This window comes from Rhipicephalus microplus, unplaced genomic scaffold, assembly GCF_043290135.1.
Source record: "Rhipicephalus microplus isolate Deutch F79 unplaced genomic scaffold, USDA_Rmic scaffold_20, whole genome shotgun sequence".
NCBI classification, from domain to species: domain Eukaryota; kingdom Metazoa; phylum Arthropoda; class Arachnida; order Ixodida; family Ixodidae; genus Rhipicephalus; species Rhipicephalus microplus.
The window spans coordinates 3,448,137-3,466,495 of record NW_027464593.1 but is presented as its reverse complement, the minus strand read 5'-3'; the positions used below and the strand labels follow the sequence as shown (position 1 = coordinate 3,466,495).

The window sequence follows — 18,359 nt, the reverse complement described above, 5'->3', positions numbered from 1 at the left end:
AAAAAAAGCGACACACCACTCGTGGGAGGGCTCGAAACTCCAACCTTTTGGTTAACAGCCGACGCTATAGCAGATTGCGCCACGGAGACAGTCGTGCTCCACTCTCACCACCGTCAGAACATTTCTCCAAAGCTATCAGCGCAAAGAAAAAAAAGAGACACACTGCTCTCGGGAGGGCTCGAACCTCCAACCTTTTGGATAACCGTTGATCGCGCTAGCCGATTCTGCCATGGAAAAAGTGGTGCGCCACTCTTACCACCGTCAGAACATTTCTCCAAAGCTATCAGCGTAAAGAAAAAAAAGAGACACACCGTTCTCGGGAGGGCTCGAACCTCCAACCTCTTGCTTAACAGCCGAAGCACTAGCAGATTGCGCCACGGAGACAGGCGTGCTCCACTCTCACCACCGTCAGAACATTTCTCCAAAGCTATCAGCGCAAAGAAAAAAAGAGACACACTGCTCTCGGGAGGGATCAAACCTCCAACCTCTGCTTAACAGCCGACGCACTAGCAGATTGCGCCACGGAGACAGTCGTGCTCCACTCTCACCACTGTCGGAACATTTCTCCATAGCTGTCAGTGCAAAGAAAAAAGCGAAACGCCGCTCCCGGGAGGGCTCGAACCTCCAACCTTTCGTTAAACAGCCGATCGCGCTAGCCAAATGCGCCACGTAGACAGTCGTGCTCTACTCTCACCACCATCAGAACATTTTTCCAAAGGTATCAGCGCAAAGAAAAAAAGAGACACACCGCTCATGGGAGGGCTCGAACCTCCAACCTTTTGGTTAACATCGGAATGCGCTAGCCAATTGCGCCACGAAGACAGTCGTGATCCACTCTCACCACCGTCAGAACATTTCTCCAAAGCTATCAGCGCAGAGAAAAAAAGAGACACACTGCTCTCGGGAGGGATCGAACCTCCAACCTTTGCTCAACAGCCGACGCACTAGCAGATTGCGCCACGGAGACAGTCGTGCTCCCCTCTCACCACTATCGGAACATTTTTCCATAGCTGTCAGCGCAAAGAAAAAAGCGAAACGCCGCTCCCGGGAGGGCTCGCACCTCCAACCTTTCGTTAAAGAGCCGATCGCGCTAGCCAAATGCGCCACGTAGACAGTCGTGCTCTACTCTCATCACCATCAGAACATTTTTCCAAAGGTATCAGCGCAAAGAAAAAAAGAGACACACCGCTCAGGGGAGGGTTCGAACCTCCAACCTTTTGGTTAACAGCCTAACGCTCTAGCCAATTGCACCATGGAGACAGTCGTGTTCCACTCTCACCACCATCAGAACAATTCTACAAAGACATCAGTGCAAAGAAAAAAAAGCGACACACCGCTCATGGGAGGGCTCGAACGTCCAACCTTTTGGTTAACAGCCGATTGCGCTAGCCATTGCACCACGGACCCAACCGCGCTCCACTCTCACCAGCGTCAGAACGTTTCTCTAAAGCTATCAGCGCAAAGAAAAAAAGCTTCACACTGCTCCCGGGAGGGCTCGAACCTCCAACCTTTTGGTTAACAGCCCAACGCGCTAGCCAATTGCGCCACGGAGGCAGTCGTGCTCCACTCTCATCACGGTCACAACACTTCTCCAGAGATATCAGTGCAAAGAAAAAAAAGCGACACACCGCTCATGGGAGGGCTAGAACCTCCAACCTTTTGGTTAACAGCCGATCGCGCTAGCCATTGCACCACGTACCCAAGCGCGGTCCACTCTCACCACCGTAAGAACGTTTCTCCAAAGCTACCAGCGCAAAGAAAAAAAGTGACACGCTGCTCCCGGGGAGGGTTCGAACCTCCAACCTTTTGCTTAACAGCCGACGAACTAGCAGATTGTGCCACGGAGACAGCCTTGATCCACTCTCACCACCGTCAGAACATTTCTCCAATGCTATCAGCGCAAAGAAAAAAAAAGAGACACACCGCTCTCGGGAGGGCTCGAACCTCCAACCTTTTGCTTAACAGCCGACGCACTAGCAGATTGCGCCACGGAGACAGCCTTGCTCCACTTTTACCACCGTCAGAACATTTCTCTAAGCTATCAGTGCAAAGAAAAAAAAAGAGACACACCGCTCTCAGAAGGGCTCGAACCTCCACACTTTTGGTCAACAGCCGAACGCGCTAGCCAATTCCGTCACGGAGGTAGTCGTGCTCCACTCTCACCACCATCAGAACATTTTTCCAAAGGTACCAGCGCGAAGAAAAAAAGAGACACACCGCTCATGGGAGGGTTCGAACCTCAAGCCTTTTGGTTAACAGCCCAACGCGCTAGCCAATTGCGCCATGGAGACAGTTCGTGCTCCACTCTCACCATGGTCAGAACACTTCTCCAAAGATATCAGTGCAAAGAAAAAAAAGCGGCACACCCCTCATGGGAGGGCTCGAACCTCCAAACTTTTGGTCAAAAGGCGAACGCGCTAGCCAATTGCGTCACGGAGGTAGACGTGCTCCACTCTCACCACCATCAGAACAATTTTTCAAAGGTATCAGCGCAAAAAAAAAGAGACCCACCTCTTATGGGAGGGTTCGAATCTCCAACCTTATGGTTAACAGCCCAACGCGCGAGCCAGTGGCGCCACGGAGACAGTCGTGCTCCACACTCACCACGGTCAGAACACTTCTCCAAAGATATCAGTGCAAAGAAAAAAAAAGCGACACACCGCTCATGGGAGGGCTCGAACCTCCAACCTTATGGTTAACAGCCCAACGCGCTAGCCAATTGCGCCACGGAGACAGTCGTGCTCCACTCTCAACACTGTCAGAACACTTCTCCAAAAATATCAGTGCAAAGAAAAAAAGCTACACGCCGCTCATGGGAGGGCTCGAACCTCCAACCTTTTCGTTAACAGCCCATTGCGCTAGCCATTGCACCACGGACCCAACCGCGTTCCACTGTCACCACCGTCAGAACGTTTCTCCAAAGCTATCAGCGCAAAAAAAGAGACACACTGCTCCTGGGAGGGCTCGAACCTCCAACCTTTTGCTTAACAGCCGACGCACTAGCAGATTGCGATACGGAGACAGTCGTGCTCCACTCTCACCACTGTCGGAACATTTCTCCATAGCTGTCAGCGCAAGAATAAAGCGAAACGCCGCTCCCGGGAGGGCTCAAACCTCCAACCTTTCGGTAAACAGCCGATCGCGCTAGCCAAATGCGCCACGTAGACAGTCGTGCTCTACTCTCACCACCGTCAGAACGTTTCTCCACAGCTGTCAGCGCAAAGAAAAAAGCGACACACTGCTCCCGGGAGGGCTTGAAATTCCAACCTTTCAGTTAACAGTGGATCGTGCTAGCCGATTCTGCCACGGAAACAGTCGTGCTCCACTCTCACCACCATCACAACATTTCTCCAAAGCTATCAGTGCAAAGAATAAAAGCGACACGCTGCTCCCGGGGAGGGCTCGAACCACCAACCTTTTGCTTAACAGCCGACGAACTAGCAGATTGTGCCACGGAGACAGTCGTGCTCCACTCTCACCACTGTCGGAACATTTTTCCGAAGGTATCAGCGCAAAGAAAAAAAGAGACACACCGCTCTTGGGAGGGTTCGAACCTCAATCCTTTTGGGTTACAGACCAACGCGCTAGCCAATCGCGCCACGGAGACAGTCGTGCTCCACTCTCACCATGGTCAGAACACTTCTCCAAAGATATCAGTGCAAAGAAAAAAAAGCGACACACCGCTCATGGGCGAGCTCGAACCTCCAACCTTTTGGTTAACAGCCGATCGCGCTAGCCATTGCACCACAGACCCAACCGCGCTCCACTCTCACCAGCGTCAAAACGTTTGTCTAAAGCTATCAGCGCAAAGAAAAAAAAGCTTCACACTGCTCCCGGTCGGGCCGGAACCTCCAACCTTTTGCTTAACAGCCGACGCACTAGCCATTTGCGTCACGGAGGTAGTCGTGTTCCACTCTCACCACCATCAGAACATTTTTCCAAAGGTATCAGCGCAAAGAAAAAAAGAAACACACCGCTCATGGGAGGGTTCGAACCTCCAACCTTTCGGTTAACAGCTCAACGCGCTAGCCGATTGCGCCACGGACACAGTCGTGCTACACTCTCATCACGGTCACAACACTTCTCCAAAGATATCAGTGCAAAGAAAAAAAGCGACACACCACTCATGGGAGGGCTAGAACCTCCAACCTTTTGGTTAACAGCCGATTGCGCTAGCCATTGCACCACGTACCCAACCGCGGTCCACTCTCACCACCGTAAGAACGTTTCTCCAAAGCTACCAGCGCAAAGAAAAAAAGCGACACGCTGCTCGCGGAGAGGGTTCGAACCTCCAACCTTTTGCTTAACAGCCGACGAACTGGCTGATTGTGCCACGGAGACAGTCGTGCTCCACTCTCACCACTGTCGCAACATTTCTCCATAGCTGTCAGCACAAAGAAAAAAGAGACACACCGCTCTCGGGAGGGCTCGAACGTCCAACCTTTTGGTTATCAGCCGAACGCGCTAGCCAGTCGTCCCACGGAGACAGTCGTGCACCACTCTCACCACGGTCAGAACACTTCTCCAAAGATATCAGTGCAAAGAAAAAAAAGCGACACACCGTTCGTGGGAGGGCTCGAACCTCCAAACTTTTGGTTAACAGCCGAACGCGCTAGCCTATTGTGCCACGGAGACAGTCGTGCTCCACTCTCACCACGGTCAGAACACTTCTACAAAGATATCAGTGCAAAGAAAAAAAAGCGACACACCGCTCATGGGAGGGGTCGAACCTCCAACCTTTTGGTTAACAGCCGACGCACTAGCAGATTGCGCCACGGAGACAGTCGTGCTCCGCTCTCACCATCGTCAGAACATTTTTCGAAAGCTATCAGCGCAAAGAAAAAAAAGAGACCCACCGCTCTCGGTAGGGCTCGAACCTCCACACTTTTGGTCAACAGCCGAACGCGCTAGCCAATTGCTTCACGGCGGTAGTCGTGCTCCACTCTCATCACCATCAGAACATTTTTCCAACGGTATCAGCGCGAAGAAAAAAGAGACACACCGCTCATGAGAGGGTTCGAACCTCCAGCCTTTTGGTTAACAGCCCAACGCGCTAGCCAATTGCGCCATGGAGAATGTTCGTGCTCCACTCTCACCATGGTCAGAACACTTCTCCAAAGATATCAGTGCAAAGAAAAAAAACGACACAACGCTCATGGGAGGGCTCGAACCTCCAACCTTTTGGTTAACAGCCAATCGCGCTAGACATTGCACCACGGACCCAACCGCGCTCCACTCGCACCACCGTCAGAACGTTTCTCCAAAGCTATCAGCGCAAAGAAAAAAAGCGACACACTGCTCCCGGGAGGGCTCGAACCTTCAACCTTTTGCTTAACAGCCGATGCACTAGCAGACTTTGCCATGGAGACAGTCGCGCTCCAGTCTCACCACTGTCGGAACATTTCTCCATAGCTGTCAGCACAAAGAAAAAAGAGACACACCGCTCATGGGAGGGTTCGAACCTCCAACCTTTTCGTTAACAGCCCAACGCGCTAGCCAATTGTGCAACAGAGACAGTCGTGCTCCAATCTCACCACCGTCAGAACGTTTCTCCAAGGCTATCAGCGCAAAGAAAAAAAGCGACACACTGCTCCTGGGAGGGCTCGAACCTCCAATATTTGCTTAACAGCCGACGCACTAGCAGATTGCGTCACGAAGGTAGTCGTGCTCCACTCTCACCACCATCAGAACATTATTCCAAAGGCATCAGCGCAAAGAAAAAAAGAGACACACCGCTCATGGGAGGGTTTGAACCTCCAACATTTTGGTTAACAGCCCAACGCGCTAGCCAATTGCGCCATGGAGACAGTTCGTGCTCCACTCTCACCATGGTCAGAACACTTCTCCGAAGATATCAGTGCAAAGAAAAAAAAGCGACACACCGCTCAAGGGAGAGCTAGAACCTCCAACCTTTTGGTTAACAGCCGATCGCGCTAGCCATTGCACCACGGACCCAACCGCGGTCCACTCTCACCACCGTCAGAACGTTTCTCCAAAGCTATCAGCGCAAAGAAAAAAAGCGACACGCTGCTCCCGGGGAGGGCTCGAACCTCCAACCTTTTGCTTAACAGCCGACGAACTAGCAGATTATGCCACGGAGACAGTCGTGCTCCACTCTCAACACTGTCGGAACATTTCTCCAGAGCTGTCAGCGCAAAGAAAAAAGAGACACACTGCTCTCGGGAGGGCTTGAACCTCCAACCTTTTGGTTAACAGCCGAACGCGCTAGCCAATTGCACCATGGAGACAGTCGTGTTCCACTCTCACCACCAACAGAACACTTCTCCAAAGATATAAGTGCAAAGAAACAAAAGGGACACACCTCTCGTGGGAGGGCTCGAACCTCCAACCTTTTGGTTAACAGCCGAACGCGCTAACCAATTGCGCCACGGAGACAGTCGTGCTCCACTCTCACCACCATCAGAACAATTCTACAAAGATATCAGTGAAAAGAAAAAAAAGCGACACACCGCTAATTGGAGGGCTCGAATCTCCAACCTTTTGGTTAACAGCCGACGCACTAGCAGATCGCGCCGCGGAGACAGTCATGCTCCACTCTCACCACCGTCAGAACATTTCTCCAAAGCTATCAGCGCAAAGAAAAAAAAGAGACACATCGCTCTCGGGAGGGCTCGAACCTCCAACCTTTTGGATAACAGTTGATCGCACTTGCCGATTCTGCCACGGAAACAGTCGTGCGCCACTCTCTTCACCGTCAGAACATTTCTCCAAAGCTATCAGCGCAAAAAAAAGAGACACACCGCTCTCGGGAGGGCTCGAACCTCAAACCTTTTGCTTAACAGCCGACGCACTAGCAGATTGCGCCACGGAGACAGTCGTGCTCCACTCTCACCACCGTCAGAACATTTCTTCAAAGCTATTAGCGCAAAGAAAAAAAGAGACACACCGCTCTCGGGAGGGCTGGAACCTTCAAACTTTTGGTCAATTGCCGAACGTGCTAGCCAATTGTGTCACGGAGGAAGTAGTGCTCCACTCTCACCACCATCAGAACAATTTTTCAAAGGTATCAGCGCAAAGAAAAAAAGAGACAGACCTCTTATGGGAGGGTTCGAACCTCCAACCTTTTGGTTAACAGCTCAACGCGCTAGCCAAGTGCGCCACGGAGACAGTCGTGCTACACTCTCATCACGGTCACAACACTTCTCAAAAGATATCAGTGCAAAGAAAAAAAAGCGACGCACCGCTCATGGGAGGGCTAGAACCTCCAACCTTTTGGTTAACAGCCGATCGCGCTAGCCATTGCACCACGTACCCAACCGCGGTCCACTGTCACCACCGTAAGAACGTTTCTCCAAAGCTACCAGCGCAAAGAAAAAAAGCGACACGCTGCTCGCGGGAAGGGTTCGAACCTCCAACCTTTTGCTTAACAGCCGACGAAATAGCAGATTGTGCCACGGAGACAGTCGTGCTCCACTCTCACCACTGTCGGAACATATCTCCATAGCTGTCAGCACAAAGAAAAAAGAGACACACTGCTCTCGGGAGGGCTCGAACGTCCAACCTTTTGGTTATCAGCCGAACGCGCTAGCCAGTCGTCCCAAGGAGATAGTCGTGCACCACTCTCACCACGGTCAGAACACTTCTCCAAAGATATCAGTGCAAAGAAAAAAAAGCGACACACCGCTCGTGGGAGGGCTCGGACCTCCAAACTTTTGGTTAACAGCCGAACGCGCTAGCCTATTGTGCCACGGAGACAGTCGTGCTCCACTCTCACCACGGTCAGAACACTTCTACAAAGATATCAGTGCAAAGAAAAAAACGCGACACACCGCTCATGGGAGGGGTCGAACCTCCAACCTTTTGGTTAACAGCCGACGCACTAGCAGATTGCGCCACGGAGACAGTCGTGCTCCGCTCTCACCATCGTCAGAACATTTTTCGAAAGCTATCAGCGCAAAGAAAAAAAAGAGACCCACCGCTCTCGGTAGGGCTCGAACCTCCAACCTTTTTGATAAGGGTTGATTGCGCTAGCCGATTATGCCACGGAAACAGTCGTGCTCCACTCTCACCACCGTCAGAACATTTCTCCAAAGCTATCAGTGCAAAGAAAAAAAAGAGACACACTGCTCTCGGGAGGGCTCGAACCTCCACACTTTTGGTCAACAGCCGAACGCGCTAGCCAATTGCTTCACGGAGGTAGTCGTGCTCCACTCTCATCACCATCAGAACATTTTTCCAACGGTATCAGCGCGAAGAAAAAAAGAGACACACCGCTCATGGGAGGGTTCGAACCTCCAGCCTTTTGGTTAACAGCCCAACGCGCTAGCCAATTGCGCCATGGAGAATGTTCGTGCTCCACTCTCACCATGGTCAGAACACTTCTCCAAAGATATGTGTGCAAAGAAAAAAAACGACACAACGCTCATGGGAGGGCTCGAACCTCCAACCTTTTGGTTAACAGCCAATCGCGCTAGACATTGCACCACGGACCCAACCGCGCTCCACTCGCACCACCATCAGAACGTTTCTCCAAAGCTATCAGCGCAAAGAAAAAAAGCGACACACTGCTCCCGGGAGGGCTCGAACCTTCAACCTTTTGCTTAACAGCCGACGCACTAGCAGACTTTGCCATGGAGACAGTCGCGCTCCAGTCTCACCACTGTCGGAACATTTCTCCATAGCTGTCAGCACAAAGAAAAAAGAGACACACCGCTCATGGGAGGGTTCGAACCTCCAACCTTTTCGTTAACAGCCCAACGCGCTAGCCAATTGCGCAACAGAAACAGTCGTGCTCAAATCTCACCACCGTCAGAACGTTTCTCCAAGGCTATCAGAGCAAAGAAAAAAAGCGACACACTGCTCCTGGGAGGGCTCGAACCTCCAATATTTGCTTAACAGCCGACGCACTAGCAGATTGCGTCACGAAGGTAGTCGTGCTCCACTCTCACCACCATCAGAACATTATTCCAAAGGCATCAGCGCAAAGAAAAAAAAGGGACACACCGCTCATGGGAGGGTTTGAACCTCCAACATTTTGGTTAACAGCCCAACGCGCTAGCCAATTGCGCCATGGAGACAGTTCGTGCTCCACTCTCACCATGGTCAGAACACTTCTCCGAAGATATCAGTGCAAAGAAAAAAAAGCGACACACCGCTCAAGGGAGAGCTAGAACCTCCAACCTTTTGGTTAACAGCCGATCGCGCTAGCCATTGCACCACGGACCCAACCGCGGTCCACTCTCACCACCGTCAGAACGTTTCTCCAAAGCTATCAGCGCAAAGAAAAAAAGCGACACGCTGCTCCCGGGGAGGGCTCGAACCTCCAACCTTTTGCTTAACAGCCGACAAACTAGCAGATTATGCCACGGAGACAGTCGTGCTCCACTCTCAACACTGTCGGAACATTTCTCCAGAGCTGTCAGCGCAAAGAAAAAAGAGACACACTGCTCTCGGGAGGGCTTGAACCTCCAACCTTTTGGTTAACAGCCGAACGCGCTAGCCAATTGCACCATGGAGACAGTCGTGTTCCACTCTCACCACCATCAGAACACTTCTCCAAAGATATCAGTGCAAAGAAACAAAAGGGACACACCTCTCGTGGGAGGGCTCGAACCTCCAACCTTTTGGTTAACAGCCGAACGTGCTAACCAATTGCGCCACGGAGACAGTCGTGCTCCACTCTCACCACCATCAGAACAATTCTACAAAGATATCAGTGCAAAGAAAAAAAAGCGACACACCGCTAATTGGAGGGCTCGAATCTCCAACCTTTTTGTTAACAGCCGACGCTCTAGCAGATCGCGCCACGGAGACAGTCATGCTCCACTCTCACCACCGTCAGAACATTTCTCCAAAGCTATCAGCGCAAAGAAAAAAAAGAGACACATCGCTCTCGGGAGGGCTCGAACCTCCAACCTTTTGGATAACAGCTGATCGCACTTGCCGATTCTGCCACGGAAACAGTCGTGCGCCACTCTCTTCACCGTCAGAACATTTCTCCAAAGCTATCAGCGCAAAAAAAAGAGACACACCGCTCTCGGGAGGGCTCGAACCTCAAACCTTTTGCTTAACAGCCGACGCACTAGCAGATTGCGCCACGGAGACAGTCGTGCTCCACGATCACCACCGTCAGAACATTTCTTCAAAGCTATTAGCGCAAAGAAAAAAAAGAGACACACCGCTCTCGGGAGGGCTGGAACCTTCAAACTTTTGGTCAATTGCCAAACGTGCTAGCCAATTGTGTCACGGAGGAAGTAGTGCTCCACTCTCACCACCATCAGAACAATTTTTCAAAGGTATCAGCGCAAAGAAAAAAAGAGACACACATCTTATGGGAGGGTTCGAACCTCCAACCTTTTGGTTAACAGCTCAACGCGCTAGCCAAGTGCGCCACGGAGACAGTCGTGCTACACTCTCATCACGGTCACAACACTTCTCAAAAGATATCAGTGCAAAGAAAAAAAAGCGACGCACCGCTCATGGGAGGGCTAGAACCTCCAACCTTTTGGTTAACAGCCGATCGCGCTAGCCATTGCACCACGTACCCAACCGCGGTCCACTCTCACCACGGTCAGAACACTTCTCCAAAGATATCAGTGCAAAGAAAAAAAAGCGACACACCGCTCGTGGGAGGGCTCGAACCTCCAAACTTTTGGTTAACAGCCGAACGCGCTAGCCTATTGTGCCACGGAGACAGTCGTGCTCCACTCTCACCACGGTCAGAACACTTCTACAAAGATATCAGTGCAAAGAAAAAAAAGCGACACACCGCTCATGGGAGGGGTCGAACCTCCAACCTTTTGGTTAACAGCCGACGCACTAGCAGATTGCGCCACGGAGACAGTCGTGCTCCGCTCTCACCATCGTCAGAACATTTTTCGAAAGCTATCAGCGCAAAGAAAAAAAAGAGACCCACCGCTCTCGGTAGGGCTCGAACCTCCAACCTTTTTGATAAGGGTTGATTGCGCTAGCCGATTATGCCACGGAAACAGTCGTGCTCCACTCTCACCACCGTCAGAACATTTCTCCAAAGCTATCAGTGCAAAGAAAAAAAAGAGACACACTGCTCTCGGGAGGGCTCGAACCTCCACACTTTTGGTCAACAGCCGAACGCGCTAGCCATTTGCTTCACGGAGGTAGTCGTGCTCCACTCTCATCACCATCAGAACATTTTTCCAACGGTATCAGCGCGAAGAAAAAAAGAGACACACCGCTCATGGGAGGGTTCGAACCTCCAGCCTTTTGGTTAACAGCCCAACGCGCTAGCCAATTGCGCCATGGAGAATGTTCGTGCTCCACTCTCACCATGGTCAGAACACTTCTCCAAAGATATCAGTGCAAAGAAAAAAAACGACACAACGCTCATGGGAGGGCTCGAACCTCCAACCTTTTGGTTAACAGCCAATCGCGCTAGACATTGCACCACGGACCCAACCGCGCTCCACTCGCACCACCATCAGAACGTTTCTCCAAAGCTATCAGCGCAAAGAAAAAAAGCGACACACTGCTCCCGGGAGGGCTCGAACCTTCAACCTTTTGCTTAACAGCCGACGCACTAGCAGACTTTGCCATGGAGACAGTCGCGCTCCAGTCTCACCACTGTCGGAACATTTCTCCATAGCTGTCAGCACAAAGAAAAAAGAGAGACACCGCTCATGGGAGGGTTCGAACCTCCAACCTTTTCGTTAACAGCCCAACGCGCTAGCCAATTGCGCAACAGAAACAGTCGTGCTCAAATCTCACCACCGTCAGAACGTTTCTCCAAGGCTATCAGCGCAAAGAAAAAAAGCGACACACTGCTCCTGGGAGGGCTCGAACCTCCAATATTTGCTTAACAGCCGACGCACTAGCAGATTGCGTCACGAAGGTAGTCGTGCTCCACTCTCACCACCATCAGAACATTATTCCAAAGGCATCAGCGCAAAGAAAAAAACAGACACACCGCTCATGGGAGGGTTTGAACCTCCAACATTTTGGTTAACAGCCCAACGCGCTAGCCAATTGCGCCATGGAGACAGTTCGTGCTCCACTCTCACCATGGTCAGAACACTTCTCCGAAGATATCAGTGCAAAGAAAAAAAAGCGACACACCGCTCAAGGGAGAGCTAGAACCTCCAACCTTTTGGTTAACAGCCGATCGCGCTAGCCATTGCACCACGGACCCAACCGCGGTCCACTCTCACCACCGTCAGAACGTTTCTCCAAAGCTATCAGCGCAAAGAAAAAAAGCGACACGCTGCTCCCGGGGAGGGCTCGAACCTCCAACCTTTTGCTTAACAGCCGACAAACTAGCAGATTATGCCACGGAGACAATCGTGCTCCACTCTCAACACTGTCGGAACATTTCTCCAGAGCTGTCAGCGCAAAGAAAAAAGAGACACACTGCTCTCGGGAGGACTTGAACCTCCAACCTTTTGGTTAACAGCCGAACGCGCTAGCCAATTGCACCATGGAGACAGTCGTGTTCCACTCTCACCACCATCAGAACACTTCTCCAAAGATATCAGTGCAAAGAAACAAAAGGGACACACCTCTCGTGGGAGGGCTCGAACCTCCAACCTTTTGGTTAACAGCCGAACGTGCTAACCAATTGCGCCACGGAGACAGTCGTGCTCCACTCTCACCACCATCAGAACAATTCTACAAAGATATCAGTGCAAAGAAAAAAAAGCGACACACCGCTCTCGGGAGGGCTCGAACCTCCAACCTTTTGGATAACAGTTGATCGCACTTGCCGATTCTGCCACGGAAACAGTCGTGCGCCACTCTCTTCACCGTCAGAACATTTCTCCAAAGCTATCAGCGCAAAAAAAAAGAGACACACCGCTCTCGGGAGGGCTCGAACCTCAAACCTTTTGCTTAACAGCCGACGCACTAGCAGATTGCGCCACGGAGACAGTCGTGCTCCACTCTCACCACCGTCAGAACATTTCTTCTAAGCTATTAGCGCAAAGAAAAAAAAGAGACACACCGCTCTCGGGAGGGCTGGAACCTTCAAACTTTTGGTCAATTGCCAAACGTGCTAGCCAATTGTGTCACGGAGGAAGTAGTGCTCCACTCTCACCACCATCAGAACAATTTTTCAAAGGTATCAGCGCAAAGAAAAAAAGAGACACACCTCTTATGGGAGGGTTCGAACCTCCAACCTTTTGGTTAAACGCTCAACGCGCTAGCCAAGTGCGCCACGGAGACAGTCGTGCTACACTCTCATCACGGTCACAACACTTCTCAAAAGATATCAGTGCAAAGAAAAAAAAGCGACACACCGCTCATGGGAGAGCTCGAACCTCCAACCTTTTGGTTAACAGCCGATCGCGCTAGCCATTGCACCACGGACCCAACCGCGCTCCACTCTCACCAGCGTCAGAACGTTTCTCTAAAGCTATCAGCGCAAAGAAAAAAAGCTTCACACTGCTCCCGGGAGGGCTCGAACCTCCAACCTTTTGGTTAACAGCCCAACGCGCTAGCCAATTGCGCCACGGAGGCAGTCGTGCTCCACTCTCATCACGGTCACAAAACTTCTCCAAAGATATCAGTGCGAGGAAAAAAAAGCGACACACCGCTCGTGGGAGGGCTCGAACCTCCAACCTTTTGGTTAACAGCCGAACGCGCTAGCCAATTGTGCCACGGAGACAGTCGTGCTCCACTCTCACCACGGTCAGAACACTTCAACAGAGATATCAGTGCAAAGAAAAAAAAGCGACACACCGCTCATGGGAGGGCTCGAACCTCCAAACTTATGGTCAAAAGGCGAACGCGCTAGCCAATTGCGTCACGGAGGTAGACGTGCTCCGCTCTCACCACCATCAGAACAATTCTACAATGATATCAGTGCAAAGAAAAAAAAGCGACACACCGCTCATGGGAGGGCTCGAACCTCCAACCTTTTGGTTAACAGCCGATTGCGCTAGCCATTGCACCACGGACCCAACCGCGCTCTACTGTCACCACCGTCAGAACGTTTCTCCAAAGCTAACAGAGCAAAGAAAAAAAGAGACACACTGCTCCCGGGAGGGCTCGAACCTCCACTCTTTTGCTTAACAGCCGACGCACTAGCCGATTGCGATACGGAGACAGTCGTGCTCCACTCTCACCACCGTCAGAACATTTCTCCATAGCTGTCAGCGCAAAGAAAAAAAAGACGCACCGCTCTCCGGAGGGCTCGAACCTCCAAACTTTTGGTTATCAGCCAAACGCGCTAGCCTATTGCGTCACGGAGGTAGTCATGCTCCACTTTCACCACAATCAGAACATTTTTTCAAAGGTATCAGCGCAAAGAAAAAAAGAGACACACCGCTCTTGGGAGGGTTCGAACCTCCATCCTTTTGGTTAACAGACCAACGCGCTAGCCAACCACGCCACGGAGACAGTCGCGCTCCACTCTCACCTTGGTCAGAACACTTCTCCAAAGATATCAGTGCAAAGAAAAAAAAGTGACACACCGCTCATGGGAGGGCTAGAACCTCCAACCTTTTGGTTAACAGCCGATCGCGCTAGCCATTGCACCACGGACCCAACCGCGCTCCACTCTCACCAGCGTCAGAACGTTTCTCTAAAGCTATCAGCGCAAAGAAAAAAAGCTTCACACTGCTCCCGGGAGGGCTCGAACCTCCAACCTTTTGGTTAACAGCCCAACGCGCTAGCCAATTGCGCCACGGAGGCAGTCGTGCTCCACTCTCATCACGGTCACAACACTTCTCCAAAGATATCAGTGCGAGAAAAAAAAAGGCGACACACCGCTCATGGGAGGGCTAGAACCTCCAACCTTTTGGTTAAGAGCCGATCGCGCTAGCCATTGCACCACGTACCCAAGCGCGGTCCACTCTCACCACCGTAAGAACGTTTCTCCAAAGCTACCAGCGCAAAGAAAAAAAGTGACACGCTGCTCCCGGGGAGGGTTCGAACCTCCAACCTTTTGCTTAACAGCCGACGAACTAGCAGATTGTGCCACGGAGACAGTCGTGCTCCACTCTCACCACTGTCGGAACATTTCTCCATAGCTGTCAGCACAAAGAAAAAAGAGACACACCGCTCTCGGGAGGGCTCGAACCTCCAACCTTTTGGTTAACAGCCGACGCACTAGCAGATTGCGCCACGGAGACAGTCGTGCTCCACTCTCACCACCGTCACAACACTTCTCCAAAGATATCAGTGCAAAGAAAAAAAGCTACACACCACTCATGGGAGGGCTAGAACCTCCAACCTTTTGGTTAACAGCCGATTGCGCTAGCCATTGCACAACGTACCCAATCGCGGTCCACTCTCACCACCGTAAGAACGTTTCTCCAAAGCTACCAGCGCAAAGAAAAAAAGCGACACGCTGCTCGCGGGGAGGGTTCGAACCTCCAACCTTTTGCTTAACAGCCGACGCACTAGCAGATTGCGCCACGGAGACAGCCTTGCTCCACTTTTACCACCGTCAGAACATTTCTCTAAGCTATCAGTGCAAAGAAAAAAAAAGAGACACACCGCTCTCAGTAGGGCTCGAACCTCCACACTTTTGGTCAACAGCCGAACGCGCTAGCCAATTCCGTCACGGAGGTAGTCGTGCTCCACTCTCACCACCATCAGAACATTTTTCCAAAGGTACCAGCGCGAAGAAAAAAAGAGACACACCGCTCATGGGAGGGTTCGAACCTCAAGCCTTTTGGTTAACAGCCCAACGCGCTAGCCAATTGCGCCATGGAGACAGTTCGTGCTCCACTCTCACCATGGTCAGAACACTTCTCCAAAGATATCAGTGCAAAGAAAAAAAAGCGGCACACCGCTCAGGGGAGGGCTCGAACCTCCAAACTTTTGGTCAAAAGGCGAACGCGCTAGCCAATTGCGTCACGGAGGTAGACGTGCTCCACTCTCACCACCATCAGAACAATTTTTCAAAGGTATCAGCGCAAAGAAAAAAAGAGACCCACCTCTTATGGGAGGGTTCGAATCTCCAACCTTATGGTTAACAGCCCAACGCGCGAGCCAGTTCCGCCACGGAGACAGTCGTGCTCCACACTCACCACGGTCAGAACACTTCTCCAAAGATATCAGTGCAAAGAAAAAAAAGTGACACACCGCTCATGGGAGGGCTCGAACCTCCAACCTTATGGTTAACAGCCCAACGCGCTAGCCAATTGCGCCACGGAGACAGTCGTGCTCCACTCTCAACACTGTCAGAACACTTCTCCAAAAATATCAGTGCAAAGAAAAAAAGCGACACGCCGCTCATGGGAGGGCTCGAACCTCCAACCTTTTCGTTAACAGCCTATTGCGCTAGCCATTGCACCACGGACCCGACCGCGTTCCACTGTCACCACCGTCAGAACGTTTCTCCAAAGCTATCAGCGCAAAAAAAAGAGACACACTGCTCCTGGGAGGGCTCGAACCTCCAACCTTTTGCTTAACAGCCGACGCACTAGCAGATTGCGATACGGAGACAGTCGTGCTCCACTCTCACCACTGTCGGAACATTTCTCCATAGCTGTCAGCGCAAGAATAAAGCGAAACGCCGCTCCCGGGAGGGCTCAAACCTCCAACCTTTCGGTAAACAGCCGATCGCGCTAGCCAAATGCGCCACGTAGACAGTCGTGCTCTACTCTCACCACCGTCAGAACGTTTCTCCACAGCTGTCAGCGCAAAGAAAAAAGCGACACACTGCTCCCGGGAGGGCTTGAAATTCCAACCTTTCAGTTAACAGTGGATCGTGCTAGCCGATTCTGCCACGGAAACAGTCGTGCTCCACTCTCACCACCATCACAACATTTCTCCAAAGCTATCAGTGCAAAGAATAAAAGCAACACCCTGCTCCCGGGGAGGGCTCAAACCACCAACCTTTTGCTTAACAGCCGACGAACTAGCAGATTGTGCCACGGAGACAGTCGTGCTCCACTCTCACCACTGTCGGAACATTTTTCCAAAGGTATCAGCGCAAAGAAAAAAAGAGACACACCGCTCTTGGGAGGGTTCGAACCTCAATCCTTTTGGGTTACAGACCAACGCGCTAGCCAATCGCGCCACGGAGACAGTCGTGCTCCACTCTCACCATGATCAGAACACTTCTCCAAAGATATCAGTGCAAAGAAAAAAAAGCGACACACCGCTCATGGGAGAGCTCGAACCTCCAACCTTTTGGTTAACAGCCGATCGCGCTAGCCATTGCACCACAGACCCAACCGCGCTCCACTCTCACCAGCGTCAAAACGTTTGTCTAAAGCTATCAGCGCAAAGAAAAAAAAGCTTCACACTGCTCCCGGTCGGGCCGGAACCTCCAACCTTTTGCTTAACAGCCGACGCACTAGCCAATTGCGTCACGGAGGTAGTCGTGTTCCACTCTCACCACCATCAGAACATTTTTCCAAAGGTATCAGCGCAAAGAAAAAAAGAAACACACCGCTAATGGGAGGGTTTGAACCTCCAACCTTTGGTTAACAGCTCAACGCGCTAGCCGATTGCGCCACGGACACAGTCGTGCTACACTCTCATCACGGTCACAACACTTCTCCAAAGATATCAGTGCAAAGAAAAAAAGCGACACACCACTCATGGGAGGGCTAGAACCTCCAACCTTTTGATTAACAGCCGAACGCGCTAGCAAATTGCGTCACGGAAGTAGTCGTGCTCCACTCTCACCACCGTAAGAACGTTTCTCCAAAGCTACCAGCGCAAAGAAAAAAAGAGACACACCGCTCTCGGGAGGGCTCGAACGTCCAACCTTTTGGTTATCAGCCGAACGCGCTAGCCAGTCGTCCCACGGAGACAGTCGTGCACCACTCTCACCACGGTCAGAACGTTTCTCCAAAGCTATCAGAGCAAAGAAAAAAAGAGACACACTGCTCCCGGGAGGGCTCGAACCTCCACTCTTTTGCTTAACAGCCGACGCACTAGCCGATTGTGATACGGAGACAGTCGTGCTCCACTCTCACCACCGTCAGAACATTTCTATAGCTGTCAGCGCAAAGAAAAAAAAGACGCACCGCTCTCCGGAGGGCTCGAACTTCCAAACTTTTGGTTATCAGCCAAACGCACTAGCCTATTGCGTCACGGAGGTAGTCATGCTCCACTTTCACCACAATCAGAACATTTTTTCAAAGGTATCAGCGCAAAGAAAAAAAGAGACACACCGCTCTTGGGAGGGTTCGAACCTCCATCCTTTTGGTTAACAGACCAACGCGCTAGCCAACCACGCCACGGAGACAGTCGCGCTCCACTCTCACCTTGGTCAGAACACTTCTCCAAAGATATCAGTGCAAAGAAAAAAAAGTGACACACCGCTCATGGGAGAGCTCGAACCTCCAACCTTTTGGTTAACAGCCGATCGCGCTAGCCATTGCACCACGGACCCAACCGCGCTCCACTCTCACCAGCGTCAGAACGTTTCTCTAAAGCTATCAGCGCAAAGAAAAAAAGCTTCACAC

The 18,359-nt window shown here is 51.5% G+C and overlaps 3 non-coding genes across 3 annotated transcripts; all 3 read right to left on the bottom strand.

Moving 5' to 3' along the window:
• Positions 1 to 1,480: 1,480 nt before the first annotated feature.
• On the bottom strand, positions 1,481 to 1,554 carry TRNAN-GUU (transfer RNA asparagine (anticodon GUU)). The gene has a single exon. It is a non-coding gene; the product is annotated as a tRNA-Asn (tRNA).
• Positions 1,555 to 13,372: 11,818 nt separating this feature from the next.
• TRNAN-GUU (transfer RNA asparagine (anticodon GUU)) lies at positions 13,373 to 13,446 on the bottom strand. Its single transcript has one exon. It is a non-coding gene; the product is annotated as a tRNA-Asn (tRNA).
• Positions 13,447 to 14,548: 1,102 nt separating this feature from the next.
• On the bottom strand, positions 14,549 to 14,622 carry TRNAN-GUU (transfer RNA asparagine (anticodon GUU)). The gene has a single exon. It is a non-coding gene; the product is annotated as a tRNA-Asn (tRNA).
• Between the last annotated feature and the right edge of the window lie 3,737 nt (positions 14,623 to 18,359).